Source organism: Lissotriton vulgaris, chromosome 8 (assembly GCF_964263255.1).
Source record: "Lissotriton vulgaris chromosome 8, aLisVul1.2, whole genome shotgun sequence".
In the NCBI taxonomy this organism is placed as follows: domain Eukaryota; kingdom Metazoa; phylum Chordata; class Amphibia; order Caudata; family Salamandridae; genus Lissotriton; species Lissotriton vulgaris.
This window is the reverse complement of record NC_141696.1, coordinates 1,250,868,443-1,250,887,085: the sequence shown is the minus strand read 5'-3', so window position 1 is coordinate 1,250,887,085 and position 18,643 is coordinate 1,250,868,443. Positions and strand designations below refer to the sequence as shown.

The window sequence follows — 18,643 nt, the reverse complement described above, 5'->3', positions numbered from 1 at the left end:
ATTGGGACCAGCAACTGGGGTTCAGCGTCAGCCTTGGCAAGCCTATACAATAAACCATTTTTTTCTAAAAACGTGGGATAAGTCCTAGTGGTTGGATCCTGCCCACTTCGTGCCACCTGCCATGCGTTGGCGAGACTTGCGTCATTCAATTGGGCAGTCCTGAAGTGAGTATCCCGGGCCCAAGGTTCTGCGGCCAACAAGGTATCATGGGGCAGGGATAGATGTTGTAGGGTTTCCAACAGCAAAGCACTAAAGGAAGGATTATCAGTCCCTATGATTATGGCCTCAGGTAAACCCGCCATAACTCCCACTACGACTTCCATATTCTTTCCTGAAGGAGTATGAAGGGTGATTTTAGCTACGGGATATTCCTTGACGTCCCCATGGACACAACGGATACTAACCCGTTTCCCTGGAATGTGAGAGTGGTGGTCTACTAACTCTTCCCTTACTACTGAATGTTTGCACCCGGAATCTAGCAAGGCTCGTATACTAGTACCGTTTAATATGACACGTACATAGAAGGTGGTTCCGGTTTCTTGTGCATACAGGATAGACCTGGGAGCATAGCTCACATCCATAGGTTCGTCTTCTCTGTCTTTTTTCTTTCGACAAAATCGAGCAATATGTCCCCATTCTCCACAGTCGTAACATTGAGGCCCTGAATTGGGAAGTTCAGGTCGTTGGAACCGGACTTTCGGGGGTTCAGGAGTGGGTTTTTGAAACCGTTTCTCAGTTTTGACAGGTAAAATGATTTTAGTATTTCTTTCGGGCTCTTTCATGTACGGCTTACCCTGAGCCCGGGCATAACAGGTAGCCATTTCGATAGCATGCTCCAAGGTTAACCCCGCATGTTGTTTGAGCCACCTTTGGGTGCTATAGGGAAGGGACTCGATAAACTGTTCGAGATATATTTTATTCATAATGGCGTCGAGGTTCCCTTCGTTTGGCTTTAACCACAAGTCGGCAGACTCCTTTAGTTTAAAGAACAGAGTTTTGGGCAGATCCCCTGGTGACCCCTTCTCTTGCCGGAACCTTAATCGATGGGTTTCTTCGTCTACCCCCAACCTATCGAGGATGTATTGTTTCACAACCGCATATGCAGTTGTTCCATCCCGGTTTACTGTCTGATATGCTGCCTGGGCCTCACCAGTCAGCAACGGTGCCAAATAGAAGGGCCACCTATCACCTGGCCAGGAACTAGCTCTCGCCGCTCTTTCAAAGTTCAAAAAGAAAGCAAGGGGGTCTTCACCTGTGCTAAATTTCTGTAATGGAATGACAGTACCTGGAGGTGGGGCTGTAGCCCTTCCCTGTCCTATGACATTCATCAACTGTGTTTGTCCTTCCGCCAGTTTTAGGATATTATCGGACTGAGTTTGAATGGCTTGGGAAAACGCAGTCCGGTCTGCTTCCATTTGGGACAAGAGATTCTCCATCTTGTATCGGATGGCGTGGTTCACTGGATGATCCGAGTCACGGCTCCACTTGTGGGGAACGGGGACGGGAGAATGAGAATCGTTACGAGATGGAGCAGGTCTGTAACTATTTTTATTCGGTTTAACAACACCGAGATAAGTTCAAGGTTTTAAAGTATAGTCTCCTGGGAAACAAACAATACACGAGGGTCCTCTCCTTTGGGGACGGGTCCGGGTCTTCGGTTCCAGTCTTGAGGAAGCGGGAGCTGACCACAGGGCTGGAGATCACTCGGAGAAAAGGAAAGAAAAACAGCCACGTTAGGGGCTGGGCTCGACATATACAAATGTGGGAGGAGGGTAGGGTAGTGAGGGTTCACCAGGGTACTATCACCAAACCTATCAGTCAGGGAGTGTAGGCGGCCGGCAAGATACGACAGTAGTGACCACCCTCAGACTACCCCGTCCCACCCCGTGATTTGAACAACCCTTGGAAACGACCCCGTACCTTGTGGAGCCACACTTCTCCCCTGGAAGTGTGGCGGGGCGGCTCGTGGTATCGTTGGCCTCCTGGCTTGTCGTCATTCAGCTTCAGGGGTCCTAGCAGCGGTTCCACGACAGCGGCTCCGTCTTCCTCCGTGGCGTCCTTCTCGTGTTCCAACTGGCGTTCCGAAGGTTTCGCGCCGGCAATCCAGAACGGAGCTTCCTTAAACGCCCCCGCCTCCTCCGGTTGGTCAGTCTCGAGTGACGTCGTTTGACCTGATTGGGCGAGTGTAGTTGGACATGCCTCTAGCGTCACAGGGTCAGGATACAGAGGTACACGTCCCTGAGGCAGAGCCGGGGAGATCCAGGAAACGTCCAAAGGATCCTGCGGACGGGGTGGAAAGGAAGAAGCATTAGCAAGGACACCCCGTCCGTCCGAGTCAGGGAGTTCATCTAAGTCAGGAAGCTCCGCTTCGTGACACTCTGGTAATCCTTCACCAGGACGTTTCCCAAGCGGGACCAGCTTGGATTTTCCAGGGTTAATCCACAGGCCTGACACATGGCCAAACCCCTCCAGGATGCAGGGTCGGAACTACAACTAACGGATCCCAGACATACACTAAGGTGTTGTCCAAATACATGGACACCACATAATTAGTCTCCCCCCACTTGATCCCAAATGCTTCCACCCCCATTTGCAAGTTCGCCGCCAGGGGCTCCATTGCCACGGTAAAAAATAATGGTTTTAAGGGACTTCCCTGTTTGGTGCCCCGTTGTAGGCGAAAGGCCCATGAAACCAGTCCTCCCACTCTGATCCTGTCACAAGGTTCTGAGTATAAAAGCTGCACCCATTTCGAACATTGAGCCCCGACCCTTATGGCCTGCAAGACTTCCCAAAGATACACCCACCCTTCTGAGTTGAATGCTTGCTCAATATCTAAGAGTACCAGGGCGCACTCCTCCTGGTGAAACACAGTTAAATGCCAAATGTGGGACAATCGTCGTAAGTTAAGGGTCGTACTACGATTAGGGATAAAGCCCACCTGATCAGAATGAACTATACGCTGCATGTACGGTGGCAATTGTGCTGCCATGATCCCGCTAAGTACCTTCATGTCAATATTCAGTAGGGATATGGGTCTGTATGACCCTGTATAATGTGCATCTCTATCTGCCTTGGATAGCATAACTACCAATGCTTCTTTCATTGGGCAGAAGGGTCCGACGCTGAAAGGCCTCATTGTACACCTCCAAAAGGCGGTTTTCCAAAATGTGCGCATATTTCTTATAAAATGCGGCCAGAAGGCCATCATTTCCCGGGCTCTTTGCCAATTTTAAAGATTTGATACCCATTTTGAAAGGCTTTTATCAGTGACTGTACACAGCTTCACCAGCATAACAAGCCAGGGCACGGAGATAGGTCAATACTAGTCACACTAGATCTTCCTCAAAGGGATCTGCTGAATAAGGGCTACAGTGATTGGGTTGGCTCACATTTGATAGTTATTACATCAGAGTAAAATACTTGGTCATTTGACTTGAACAAGGGAAATCCTTCTCTTGCCATCCACCATAGCCAAATCCTTTACCCATGTGAACATTTCTGTAAAGTGACTTATCACTAAGGTTGGTGAGAAAGCTTTTTAGGTTGATGCTGAACGCTAAATAGCATTGCGTGGAACTTGCAGGATCTACTCAAAGGTCAGGGTCAGAATATGTGACGCAATCAGATCCTACGTCTCAAACTACCACGCTATGGCGCTTGAGGAACTCTTCCACTAAAACAGACTAAATGTTCACCTGTTGTTCTAAAGAACAAGTTACTTACCTTCGGTAACGATATATCTGTAAGAAACATTAGTTAGTGTTAGATTCCTTACCTTAGAATATCCCCAGGCGTCAGTCTGGATCCGGAAACTTTTGCGTAGCAGTACCCCTGCGCGTCGGTAGGCGTCGTCTGCAGGCGTCCCCTGCGGCTCCGCGTCCGTCGTCGGCGTCGTGCGCCGTGATGACGTCGCTGGAGTACATAGACGCCGCCTCCGCGCCCTGACGTCAGTTCTTTGCACACAGCATTTCCGCGCCAGGAGACGCAGAGCCATGAGAGAACCAACACTGGTGCCATGTAAAAACTAGGGCCCTGAAAGGGATGACCTTAACCCTAGGTATCAGTTCGCAGAACGGGGAGGATGGGTGGGTTCGGTAAGGAATCTAACACTAACTAATGTTTCTTACAGATATATCATTACCGAATGTAAGTAACTTGTTCATCTGAAAGAAACACGTTAGTGTTAGATTCCTTACCTTAGAATACATACCCCAGCAATACCAACCCCGGTGGTGGGTCTGCGAACCAATACAAAACTACACCAGAAAGTCCTGGAGGACAGAACGGCCAAAGAAGCCATCCCTCCGGACTTGACTGTCCAGGCAGTAGTGCCTCGCAAAGGTGTGCAGCGAGGCCCACGTAGCCGCTTGGCAAATGTCCTGCAAGGGGACTCCCCGGCCCAGGGCAGTGGTAGCCGCCGTGGCCCGAGTGGAATGGGCCCTCAGCCCAACAGGAGGCTCCTTCCGAGCCAAAGAGTAGCACGCTTTGATGCAGAGGACGACCCATCGAGAGATGGTTCGTTTACAGACCGCCCGTCCCTTCTTCGCACCCACGTAGCCAACAAACAGTTGGTCATCCACCCGGAACTGGCGTGTGCGATCCATGTAAAATGAAAGCGCACGTTTTGGGTCCAGACGATGGAGCCGCTCTTCATCCTTTGAAGGATGCGGAGGCGGGAAGAAGGAAGGGAGGGTGATGGACTGCCCGATGTGAAAGGCCGAAACAACCTTGGGCAGGAAAGAAGGTCTAGTCCTCAGAACCACCTTGTCAGGATGAATGGACAGGAAAGGAGGTTGGACAGAAAGAGCCTGGAGCTCACTCACCCTCCTGGCAGAGGTGATGGCAACCAGGAAAGCCGTCTTTAAAGTCAGGAGACGGAGAGGACAAGAATGAAGGGGCTCAAAGGGAGCACACATCAGGAAAGTCAGAACCAGGTTCAAATCCCACTGAGGCATCACAAACGGAACAGGTGGAAACATGTGAGTGATGCCTTTCAAGAATCGAGTTACAATCGGGGATTTGAACAAAGAAGGCTGATTAGGAAGCCTCAAGAAGGCTGAAAGGGCAGAAAGGTAGCCCTTGATAGTGCCCAGAGCAGAGCCCTGCTGGGCAAGAGAAAGAAGAAACAGAAGAACCTCCGAAAGAGGGGCAGAAAGAGGATCCACAGCCTTTGCTGTGCACCATGCCACAAATCTGTTCCACCGACAGGCGTATACCGACTTAGTGGAGGGACGCCTGGCTGCCAGAATAACATCACAGACTTCAGGAGGCAAGTCAAATGGCCTCAACTGCCGCCGCTCAATCTCCAAGCATGGAGGTGGAGACTGGACAGGTTCGGGTGGAGGACCGTCCCCTGCTGCTGCGACAGAAGGTCCTCCTGAAGGGGCAGGCGGATCGGGGGACCGACTGACATGCTGAGTAGCTCGGGATACCAGTACCTTCGAGCCCAGTCCGGAGCCACAAGGATAACTTGGGCCCGGTCGCGCCTGATCTTCTTCAGCACTCTGGGCAGAAGTGGTATAGGCGGAAAGGCGTATAACAGACCGCAACTCCACTCGCGCCGAAAGGCGTCGCCGTGCGAGTGCCGTCTTGGAAACTCCAACGCGCAGAACTGATGACATTGCGCGTTCTCTTCTGTGGCGAATAGATCTAACCAAGGCTCTCCCCATTGCAGAAAGATGCCTCGCGCCACGTCCGAGTTCAGACGCCATTCGTGATCCATCGAGCACCGACGGCTGAGTTCGTCCGCCCTGGCGTTCAGAGAACCTGCCAGGTGTTGAACCGTCAGAGTCACGCCCTGACGTTCCAGCCATTGCCAGAGGCGCAGAGCCTCCAGGCAAAGGGTCCACGACCCCACTCCGCCCTGTTTGTTGCAGTACCACATGGCGGTGGTGTTGTCGGTGAACACCTGCACTACACTCCCGTTGACAAAGGGGAGGAATGCCTTCAGTGCCAGACGAATCGCCCGCAGCTCCAACAGATTGATATGGAGCCGGGACTCCGCCGGAGACCAGATGCCTCTGATCTCTGCCTCTCCCAAGTGGCCACCCCAGCCCTGGAGGGACGCGTCCGTCACGACAACGTGCTCCGGTTGGGGAAGGGAGAGGGACTTGCCCCTGACCCAATCGCGGTCCGTAAGCCACCACTGCAGTTGTCTCGCAGTGCCCTCCGAGATCAAGACGTGGTCGGACAAGTTGCCCTGATGCTGGGCCCACTGAAACTTCAGGTCCCACTGCAGAGCCCGCATCCGCCACCTGGCGTGATGCACCAGAAGGATGCAGGAAGCCATCAGTCCCAGCAGCTGCAGCGTCAACCTGACCGAGACTCGGGATAGCGGCTGAAAGATGGGAATCAAAGCCTGAATATCCCGAACCCGCCGTTCCGGAGGATAAACCCGAAACTGCGCCGAGTCCAGAACCGCTCCGATGAAAAGGAGCTTTTGAGAGGGACACAGGTGTGATTTCGGCACATTGATGGAGAACCCCAGGTCGTGCAAGAGGTCTGCCGTCATCTGAAGGTGGTGGACGACTGTTTGGGGCGAGCCCGCCTTCAACAACCAATCGTCTAGGTAGGGGAAGACTGAAACCCCCAACCTGCGCAGATGGGCTGCGACCACCGCCATCACCTTTGTGAACACCCGTGGGGCGCTGGTAAGGCCGAAGGGGAGCACGATAAACTGAAAGTGCTCCAGGCCTACCGTGAACCGCAGGTAACGCCGGTGGGCCGGCAGGACGGGGATGTGAAAATAGGCGTCCTGCAAGTCCAACGCTACCATCCAGTCTTGTGGGTCTAGAGCAGCCAAGACCTGAGCTAACGTCAACATCTTGAACTTCTCCTTCCGGAGGAAGCCGTTGACGTTCCTTAGATCCAAGATAGGACGTAGGCCCCCCTTGTCCTTCTTGGGCACCAGAAAGTAGTGGGAATAGCAACCACGCCCTACTTCTGGCCCAGGAACGCGCTCGATGGCCCCCTTGGCCAAGAGGGCCGTAACTTCCTCCTGCAGAAGTGTCAAGTGGTCCCCCGACACACGGTGGTTCTGCGGTGGCATGGCTGGAGGAGAGGTCTCGAAGGGGAGGGAGTAGCCCCTTCGGACGATTTGCAGCACCCACCTGTCCGAAGTGATCGTGCGCCAGTGAGCGTGGTGATGGCGAACCCTGCCACCCACTGGCGTCACATGGGGCCGAAAGCACGGACTAGGAGGATTTTGGGGTAGATGCTGCGGGGGAAGGTGTGGTCTGACCCCGCCGTTGTCCCCGACCGCCACCACGGCTGTTTCCACGGCCGCCACCGCGTTGGAAGGATTGTTGCGGCGCGTGGCTGGCAGCACGTGTGGGGGCGCCCCTTCCTTGGCCACGAAAGGGACGAAACGAACCCGGTTGCTGACGCTGGGTCGAGAGACCCAAGGACTTGGCCGTGACCCTGGAGTCCTTGAAGCGTTCCAGCGCGTGGTCCGCTTTGTCACCGAACAGGTGACAGCCATCAAACGGCATGTCCATCAGGGTATTCTGGACATCAGCCGAAAAATTGGCGGATCTCAGCCAGGCGTGGCGACGAATCGCCACCGTCGTAGACATAGCTCTGCCCAGCGAGTCGGTCGTATCAAGACCACACCGAATTGAATATTTCGCTGCATCTCGGCCCTCAGCCACAGCCTGACCGAGCTTTCCCCGCACCTCCATGGGGCATTCTGGCAGCAGCTCCGCGACCGTATCCCACACAGAGTGGGTGTAGCGGCCCAAGAGGCAGGCGGTGTTGCAAGACCGCAGGCCCAAACTAATGGACGAGAAGACCTTTTTGCCAAACTGGTCATACCTCTTGGATTCCCGGTCGGGCGGGGCCGACGGGAATGCGGACTGGGAGGTCGAGGCCTGGATCACCAGACTCTCAGGAGTGGGGTGGGTAGACAGGTACTTGGGGTCGTCCGGACAAGGACGGTGGCGCCTGGCCACGTTCCGATCAACAGGCGCACCTGAAGCGGGCCTGGACCACGTGCCCAACAGAACGTCAGACAAGGCTTCATTAAACGGCAGCAGTGGCTCCAGTGGGCATGACTGCGGTTTGAAGACCTCGGTGAGGATGTTAGGCCTCACGGCCGCGACGGGGAGCTCAAGGTTTAAGGCCTTGGCAGCCCTCATCAGCACCACAGAATAGGCAGCTCCCTCCACCGATGCCACGGTAGGAGGAGAGATCAAACCAGGGTTAGGAGAGTCGTCCAAACCACTGGCATCCCCCAAGTCACCTGTCCAGTCCGGGTCATACTGGCACTCGCGAGCCAGAGGGTCCTCGGACCCCTCCCAACCTTCACCGTACTCCTCATCCTCTCCGTATTCGGAGTCAATGATGAAGACCGGCTCCTCGGGGTTCATGGGCCCCATCGGCGCCGGGACCGGCGTCGAGCGACGCCCGTCCGGCGCCGCGTCCGGCGTCGGAGAAGGTAAGGGGACGGCGCCGCCCGGAGCCGGCGTCGGAACCCCACCGCCGGCCGGAACCGGCAGCGGAGAACCGGCGCCGCGCGGGGGCGGCGTCGGGGGTAACCCCGATGGCAACGGCGCCGGGGAGGCCGGAAGACCAGCCGGCGCCGATCCCGAAGGCCCCTGCGGCGCCGGGGTCGGAGCCGTCGGCGGCGCCGGGGCCGGAGCACCCGACGGCGCCGAGGCAGGGACACCCGAACCGCCAGGGCCCCCAGACGGTAGCACTGGGCCCGAAGGCGCCGTAGGCCCCGTCGGAGAAGCGAGCGCCCTCATGGCCATGAGGAACGCCTCGATCTCCTCAGGCGTCGCGCCATGCCCAGGGACCGGAGGGTATGAGGCAGGCCGCCCCGGCGACTCTCGCGGAGCCGCGGGGTTGGGGTCACCCGAGCCCCCGGCCGCATCGCGCGAGCGTCGGGGGGAGTCGGGGTACGATGACGACGCCCCGACTTCTTGTGCTTCCTACCTGACGAGCCTGACAAGTGGTGTCGACTTCCGGAGCGCCCGGCGCGGCTCCGCGACCGCTCCCTCGAACGCTCTCTCGACCTCCGGCCGGACCGGGACCGCTCCCGGTCCCGACGTGGGGCCGACACCCGGAGCTCCAGTAGCTTGCGGGACCGCTCCCGCCTAGCCTTGTTGGTAAGGGCCCGGCAGTCGACGCAGGAGTCCACGTCGTGGTCGGGGCCCAGACACCGGAGACAGAGGCGGTGATGGTCTGTGACCGACATCGTGCGCTCACAGTCATCGCAATTCTTAAACCCAGGCATCCTATCAGGCACAATAGAGAAAAAAACAATCGAAAAACTTGGTCAAAGACCGGAGTACTGCTCTTCAGATCTGCGTCCACTGGCGCGGAAAAAAGAAGAACTGACGTCAGCGCGCGGAGGCGGCGTCTATGTACTCCAGCGACGTCATCACGGCGCACGACGCCGACGACGGACGCGGAGCCGCAGGGGACGCCTGCAGACGACGCCTACCGACGCGCAGGGGTACTGCTACGCAAAAGTTTCCGGATCCAGACTGACGCCTGGGGATATTCTAAGGTAAGGAATCTAACACTAACGTGTTTCTTTCAGATAACAATGTTCTGGGCCTTTATGGCTACTTTAGATCAAAATATGTACTTCCAGGTGTTATGGTGCAGACCAGATTCGAGCACCTTGACTAAATGATAAGCAAGAGGTTACAATTGTATGTACGGTGACAGCGACACTAGTACAAAAGGCAGTGTCTGTCAAATTATCCACCCGATCACAGTACAATAAAGTGAAATAGAAATGCCATTTTAAAGAGAAATTAGAACAAAAGTACATAGGACTAATTCACTGATATGCAAAAGCAGTGAACATGAGTGAGGCAGAAGTTAAGTGTAGTGGTTCTGACCCGCAGCGGGTGAGTGTGGGCTTGCACTCCATTGCATTTTTAAGGATAGGCATAAATGCTTCAGTAGAAAAAAATATTGATATTGTAATACAGGCCAATAAGATCACATTGACATCTGTTTTACAAAAGAGTCATGCCATGACTGGGAAATTATGTGCCCTTGTCCATAACCAAATCATCAACCAGGAGTGGACATGAGCGTCTTCATCCCACTTTCCCCTGTGGTAGCATAAAGTGAATTCCATCCATTCTTCTCATTCGCCGTCACACTCACATGCTTGTTTAAAACAGAGGAATGATAGTTAATCTGTTATCACTGAATAAAATACAAACCCTCTATTTTGTTGAGAAGCATTATGTTGATCATTTTTGCCTACATCTTTTCTTCCTCCATTCCTCAAAGTGAAATGGGGAAATGTTCTCTGCTGCTGATGTAAAATAGTTTGCATGGTGAAAGAAGCACCACATACTGTGTCACAATCTTGCCTTCCTTTGTTCATCATGGAGAGTAGATTATCTTCTGGTAGATCATGGCCATATTTGAGAAAAATCTTACCTTGGCTCCTCTTTCAGGATGGGCATCTTCTTTCCACAGGGAAGGGAAGAAGTTCTGTTTAAAGATAGAAAAAGAACAAACACTACTGTATCATGTATTTAGATTTTCCAGTCAACATATATAAACAGGTTCTTGCTCATCCACTGCTGTTCCCTGACACGGGAAAGTTATACTTAACAACAGTGTTGTACTCATACAGTTCATACCCTGTAACCATATAAAATGCGCTCTCCAACAGGAATAGAATTATAGCGTGTAATCATATCATGATGTAACTAAGACCATCACAAATAATATATATATTTTTTCATAACTCTTTTTATTGAGTCAACAGATATAGTAGTTGCAGGCACTAGACAATTGTTATAGCACACAAGTATTCATATATTGATTACTAAGCAGGTGACAATTACATAATTAATGTAAAACAAAAGCTGGAACCATTCGGGCAAGTAAACTGAGCAGGTGACGATTATATAATTAATGTAAAACAAAAGATTGAACCATTCGAGCATGTAAATGACAGCCCTAAACATTTTAAAACTCTGTGTCATATATCGCAAAACAATATCCTGGTCATGCCCCTCAAGCCCATCCACCCGCACCATATCTAGCTGTACATCCTTACTGCCCTGTGCTGCGTCTCTGTACATTTTTGATATCAGCAGGGTGTGACGGAGGTGTTGCCAATAAGAGACCCTATAGTCCGCCCATCGTTTCCATATTTTAAAGTGATTCTGAGGGCATCCACTCGCTTGAAAAATGGGTTGTTCCAGCCCCATACACCAGTCTAGACCCGCACTCCAGGCACTCAATTTGGGTGGAGCCAAATCCTTCCATGCTTTAGCAATATCTCTCTTAGCTAGGGTAAGACCCAAGAACAATAAATGTCTTTTATAGATGTTGCCCCCAATTTCATCCGTAATATGCAGAAGAGCTAGCCTTGGGGAGTGGGGTATAACCCTGCCCAGCACTTCAGATAAACATCCAATAACCCCCTCCAAAACCGACCCAGCTCCAAACACTATGCAGTAGGGTACCCTCCTCACCATCACATCTTAGGCACCTGGAGGTGCCGATCAGTCCCGCCCTCCAGAGCCGGTATTTAGTGAAATAGGTGCGGTGTAAATACCTGAATTGAATAAGCCTAAAACAGGATGCAATTGCTGCGTATCTCGAGGACTCCAGAGCTTCTCTCCAGTCGTCACCGCCCAGGGAGCCCAAGGCAGTCTGCCATTTCTCACTGAGGGGGTCTAATGTTGTGGAGAGGTTTGTCACCAGCGTTTGGTAGATCTTTTCGGTTTTATGATTTCCCAAATCCCCCATAAAAACTTTAGCCTCGATAGGGTTGAATTCGGGAAGGGAGTCTAGGTGAGCAATATATGGAGATAAAGCATGTTTCAGCTGCAGATATTTGTAAAATTGAGCATGTGGCATGTCGTATTCATGTCTGAGGTCTTAAAAAGATTTAATTGTGGTACCATGCATAACGTCGCCCAGGGTAGATATACCTATAGCATCCCATTGTTTAAATCCTACCAGCGCAGTTACCTGTGGCATGAGGCCACTCAGCCAGAGAGGGGTCTCCCCAGTCAATCGCCGCTGCCACCCAACGAAGCAGCAAGTCAGTCCACACACCAAAGTCAACTCGAGTTGCAGGCATCAGCATGCGTTGCTCTCTCAGGGTGTAGAGCAACCAGTGTGGCAACATGTCCCCCATCAACCCTTTCTGTACCCGATATCCCTGATCATTGCTAATTCCATACCACCAGTCGTTTAAGACTAGAAGTTGGGAGGCTGCATGGTATGATTGGATATCGGGGGTCGTGATACCCCTGCGATCGGTTAATTGAAAGCACGTCTTAAGCGACACCGTAGCAGCTTGGCTGTGCCACAAAAAGCGGCTGAGCTGTCGAAACCAGGAGGGCGCTATATGAAAAGGGTGGTTCTGTAGTTGGTAAAGGAGACGAAGAAGGGATACCATTTTAAAATGACTGATCTGCCCAGTATGGATAGGGGCATATGCTGCCACGACTCCATCTCTGCCTGAGTGCGCGTCCAAATGGGGGCAATGTTCTTTTCCCATGACATCGATTGAGTGTCAGAGATGTACCCCAAGGTACTTCAAGCCAGTGGTAGCCAGCCTCCATCATCCAGGCGCCCATATCCAGGCTCCTACGTATCGGCCACAGTATAGATTTCTTAGTATTCATATTCAAGCCAGTATGCTGGCCGAATATCTGCATTATGCGGATCCATAAGAAAAAAAAGGACATCGTTAGCATGGAGGCGATCCGATCCGAGAACCTCCATTCAAAGCCCTTAACCTGGGCATCGATAAGAACCCATGCGGCTAACGGTACTATAGCTAAGGCAAATAACTATGTGGAGAGGGGGCAACCTTGATGGGTACCACGTCCTATAGGGAAAGGAGCAGGTACTCCACTAGCTATTCAGACAGAGGCAGAAAGATCAGTATATAGGAGTTTGATATAAGACAGAAGTCAGGGCCATAGTTTAAGCGTTACAAGAGAGCAAACAGATACGTCTATCCCAGTGAGTCAAATGCTCTGTCGATATCAGCTAAAAGCAGGGCCGTCGGCCCCTCTAGGTATTCAATGGCCCCAATCGCATTATGCACCTGTCGGATATTGTGGCGGGTAGCCCGCTGGGGCAAAAAGCCAGCCTGGTCTGGGTGAACCAGTTCTGGCATATATGGGAGAATACGGTTGGCCAATGCTTTGGCCAACAGTTTTACCTCAATATTTAACAATGAAATAGGGTGATACGAGGAGTATTGGACTTGGGGCCGGCCCGACTTGGGGAAGGCAGCGATTTCAGCATGCCGCCAATCTGGAGGAAGCTTCCCGTCGTCAAGGGCGGCACGTATCTGTTAGGCGGGAAAACCGGCCCAGAGGCAATCTGCACCCAAGCGGCACCAGGCCTATTCTGGCTGCTTCGTGCACAGGTGCCCAGTGCCCCCCTAGCTTGTGTCACCCAGCCGCAGAGTCTTCACGCAATCGCACATGGAGTGCCCGCCAGAGCGTCCTATGGAATATAACACTGGCCCTCTCATATGAGAGTCCCTCGGCAGTGCCACCGGAGACCTTCAGCCCATCAGGTGGACACTCTCATCGGCACTGTCCCGGATCTCCAACAAGGGAAACCCCTTGCTGCACAATGTCAGTGGCCAGCCGGTACCATGAGGGAGGGGGTTGTACAAGACACCAGAAGGTCCAAGGGCAGGTGTTTAAGGGAGAGGAAGGAGCTCCCACCCCTGTTGCTGCTCCAAGAGGGCCCAGCTTCACGCCACTCGTATCTGATATCTCCCGGGAGCCTGGTGCACTCTCCACCTCCTTGTCAGAGGTCTGCACCAACAGGCACCGCTGCCCCCCCGTAGGAGGTCTGTACAGCAACCAGTGTCCCTTGAAACAGCAGTCCGAGCACAAGATCACCTGTACAGAAGGGGGGACCAGTGTTAGTCTCAACTATGTTCCCGTTGTGCAGCTTAACCGCCGTGGGCTGCAGCGTGCTCCCCATGCCTCCAAAATGGCCACCAGGCTGAAGGGTCGTGAAAGGCCCGAACCTGACGCCGCGGGATCTCCCGATAGTGGGACACCACCAGTGGCAATCCAGTCAACCAACGCAGTGGAGACACTCCTATGGGGCTCCTGGGGTGACAGGGATCACCATGCCACTCACCGTGATCTTCAGAAGCGGTGGGCGGGTCCCAGCGCAAGCGAGCCCCGGAGCCGCAGCAACCCAGCAGCAGGAGATGCAAGGATTCTGATCCCCGGGTTTCTGGTAGCGATCGTCGCGGCACAGACCTCCTGATGCACCTCGGTGCATCAGGTACGTAGTGGGAGGTCTGGAGATGGCACAACGACGAGCGGATGACCAGGATTAATGGAGGATAATGTACGAGCCCACGTAGCTCGTCTAAAAAGTGTCTGCCACGCCCCATCACAAATAATTTGGTTTTTTTCAAACTTTTTGAATTAATTGTGTTATTGTACCATAAGATAAACAAGTAAGTAGGAATGAAGTTAATTTGAAGTGCTTTCAAACTCCCACTGACTTTATACAGTATCACTATCAAAAAGTCTATGCACCACCGAAACCACTTCCTCCACCTGCAGCAAAATGTTGCAACATATGGATAACCTGTTCCCTTAGGCAAAGTATAAATAGAAAAAGTTTGTTGTGCACCCTTCCCTCTTCTCATTCTTCTGCACTCCCAGAACAAGAGTGGGAATAATACTACTGATGTTACATTTGTTTTCTTAAGTTTCAATGTATGATCCGATACAAAGACAATGCTCATAAAGCAATCATCTTCAAACTCTTTAATTCTATTTCCCATTGAGTAAAATAATTAATTGCCCAATGTGAAAAAATGTGTTTCATAATAAATATTTAATAATACTTTTAGAACATTTCAAGTAAAGTCAAGGGATACTTTATTTCGGCCTCACAAGACCTTAAAAGCATAGATAAAACATTTAAAATTCAGTACAATTGATCATTATAAAAAGTTGGAGTGGGTAGTTTAGACTTAGGCTTTCTTTAGAACAAACAGCAAGCACACCACATTGAAAACAGGTTACGAGAAACTGAGTAAACAATTGGCATCCAGTGTCATATTTGAAGATCCTATAAGCCTGTAGGTAGTGAGGGATTCCAAGATTCCTACAAAGCTGTCGTAGCCAACAAGCTCTTATTGCCTTGTAGGTGAGGCAGAAAAATAGCACATGCAAATCAGTCTCTCTACAGTTTTTACACGACGGGCAGTCTTTCGTCGAACTCCCTCCCCATATATAGGTAACAGCACATAAAGGAAGTACACCATACCTGAACTGCATATAGAGTTTCTTAGCAAGGGAAGGCTGTATATCATCAATGCTAGATTCTAAGGTGTATTGCAGTTTGATTTCTAAGAAGGATGATGTGAGTGTGCCTGTCCTGGGGCCCCTCAACAATAAATTGAGCTGATGGTCTTTAAAGATTTTTATTAAGACTTTTCTAGGTGTGGCCAAGGAGCTCTCTTCCGGGCTAACCCATAGATCAACCTTTCCAATAGATAAAAAATAATTCTTAATAAAGGTGAGCAAAGGTATTTTTCTAGCTCCCCTGAGGTTTACCACCTCCCTTAATTCTTCCCTGTACAAGGATAATTCTGGGGTTCTCCCTAAGCGACGCCAATCGAGAAGAGGTCTAAGCGCGACCTCCAAGGACATTGGGCTAACACCCAAATCCATTAGGAGCGGGGTTAGGTACTCCTGGGACGTCCCATCAACTGTCTAAGAAAATCATTTTCAATCCTAGCAAGTTGTGTGGATAACCTGTGGCCAAATAACTCTGCACCATACAAGGTCGCTCCTCTCGCGTGCGCCTTGTATATTTCCAACACTGGCCCCAGCTTCTTGTGTACACACTTACTCTGCTGTTTAAAAAGGCCCCCAGATGTTTGGGTCAGCTTAAGAGAGGCCTTCTTAATTGGTCACTCCATTCCATTTTCTCAATAAGTGATAATCCCAAATATTCACATCGTGGGACTCTCTCTAAAAATTCCCCTGCTAATTGTGGGTTAGGTCGCTTGGAATGCCCTGCATTAAACACCATATATTTTGTTTTCTGGGTGTTAATTTCCAGGCCCCTATTCTTGCAAAATAGATGGAAGATATCCAAGACCCTTTGAATACCCATTGGTGATTTTGACAGCAGGAGAGTGTTGTCTGCGAACATCAAGGCAGATACCTTGTGGCCCGCTAATTTAGGAGCGTCTAGATCCCCTCCCGCTGCCAAAGCTCCTAACAAGCCATTAATAAAAATGCAGAAGAGGGTAGGGGTCAGAACACACCCCTGTCTCACACCACTCTTTGGGTATACGGTCATCAAGGTCTCCATTCTTCCCATATCTGATTTGGGCATAGTTGTTCACATGCAATCTTTTCAGGATCTCGCATAAATACGTGGGCGCCCCCAGATCAGATAGGATAGCCCAAAGTTTTTCCCTGGGAACTAAATCAAAGGCCGATTTTAGGTCCACAAAGGTCATATAGAGGCTGCCACCCTCCACAATCAGTTTCCAGTGAAGTAATTACAACCTTAAAATGTGATCAATTGTGGACATTTCCACAAATACAGACAAACTGATTTGTAGCATTGCTTTAAAATTTCTAAAACTAAACTAAAACAGTCCAACTAAGGTCACAGTATACAGGGAAATGTTATAAGAACTTATGAAAATCAATATTCCATCTTTATTTTCCTTTCAATAAATACGACATGGAAAGTGAGAAAATATTGTAAGCACAGCAGCCAAAATTAGCAAGGGCCTTTAGAAGAAATAACAACATTGTAACAACATTATTGATAAGAGTTATTGCCAAAATGTCATCAGCACAGCCTTTATAAGGTGGGGAGATGAAAAACCCCAAAAGTGAGGGTGCGACTGCATTTCTGATCGGTCTCCTCAATTTCTCCCCCAGGCCTAATTGAAGCAGTCTTAATGGGAAGATGCATGTTTTTGCTCATCCATACATGAACTCATCACACACTTTCTTTAAAAAATACTGCACTGCGACATGGAAAAATTACATTTCACTTCTATATTCTAGCCCAAGTTCTATAACACTGGTTTCCGAAACTAACCAAAATTGTGTTTCTATCATGCAAAGGATTTATAAGATACATATATCACAAAAAAGTGTAACTATGACCAGAAGACACAATGATTATCATTTTAAGCTATGAAACCCCATCCACTAACTAGAAGTCAAAGATAAAACTGAACGTGCTCTCAAGCCTGTGGGTAGTTGTTTTCACCTATAATATCAGCGTTGAGAGGTAGTCGCAGTCATATTCTACCCATTCAAAGGAATGGCTGATCCCGGTCTTCGTGAAATAATGCTGGAAGAGTGCACCGTGCAGAATGAAAAAGAAGATTTTGAAGGGCTATCAGTGACTGTACACAGTTTCACTAGTATTACCAAGCCAGTGCACGGAGATAGGTCAAAGACTAAACACACTATATCTTCTTCAAAGGGATTGGCTTAAGTGACTGGATTGGATCATATTTGATTGTTGTTACATCAGAGTAATGCTGTTTAGTTAGTTGAGTTGAGAAAGAGAAATCCTTCCCCTGACATCCACCATACCCTATCTCTTTGCCAGGTAAAAAGTTCTTTAAAGTAACTCGTTATTGAGGTTAATATGAAAGTTTTTTCAGGTTGAAATTTTAACACTGAATAGTATCTTGAGAAACTTGAAGGATCTTCTCAGTGGGCCGGATCAGACTAAGTGGGAAGGGTATGCCCAGACGTGGGTCCCGTGCTCACCACACCACTGGATTCAAGCTAGCCTGGCTGATGAAGGGTAATGCCCTGAAACTGGTCCCAGAATGCTTATTTCCGGTCCAGGGAGGACCTCGCTTGGCAGTTCGGGTTCGACTGTTCTCATAAGGAACAGGGTCAAGACTGATTTGCATATGGCTGGGTCCAAACTGGGGTGGTGTGGTGAGCAAAAGAATGATGGATTAAACCCAGATCCTTGTGACTGGGGGTGAATGTCTGCATTGTCCAGCAGTGATGGTTGCAATATGAAGCATTCCGTGCATCAATTGTTTTTTTTTGCGGATTAGACTATGTGACAGACCCAGAACCTATGGCTCAAATCAGTGCGTTATGGCACTTGAGGAACCCTTCATAAACCTCAGATTACATATTCACCTGTTGTAAGGATCTATGACCAAAGATTTGAACTGTATGTCAATTTTAGATCTAAAAATGTATTTCTAGCTGCTACAGTGCTGATCAGATGTGAGCACCTTGACTCAATGAGAAGCAAGAGGTTCCAATTGTGAGTTTGGTCACATTGACACTAGTACAGAAGGTAGTGTCTCTCAATATCCCCACCAGATCACAGTACAATAAAACGAGGGACTGAAGGAGAAATTCAATCATAAAGATAAACAAGAACAAGAGAAACTATGGATTGCCTCACACATTTGCAAAAGAACTTAAAACTGATGAGGCTGAGGTAAAGTGTGGTGATGGAGACTGCTCAATGAGGACAGTGCACGTGCACTTTGTTGCATTTTTAAGGATAGTCATACACGCTCCAGTAGAATGAATAACTTGGTATAACAATATAGTAAAGTAAGATTACACTGGCATTTGTGTTTAAAAAGCAGACACTTAGTGCAATATTTTGATGATTGTTAATACACCTCTGT

At 50.2% G+C, this 18,643-nt stretch overlaps 1 long non-coding RNA gene across 1 annotated transcript in view; it reads right to left on the bottom strand.

Moving 5' to 3' along the window:
• The window catches only part of LOC147698558 (uncharacterized), a 72,103-nt gene that overhangs the window by 15,040 nt on the left and 38,420 nt on the right, over positions 1-18,643 (bottom strand). Inside the window, exon 3 of the long non-coding RNA XR_015299211.1 lies at positions 10,408-10,461. This is a non-coding gene — a long non-coding RNA (uncharacterized LOC147698558). The remainder of the gene's footprint in view (positions 1-10,407; positions 10,462-18,643) is intronic.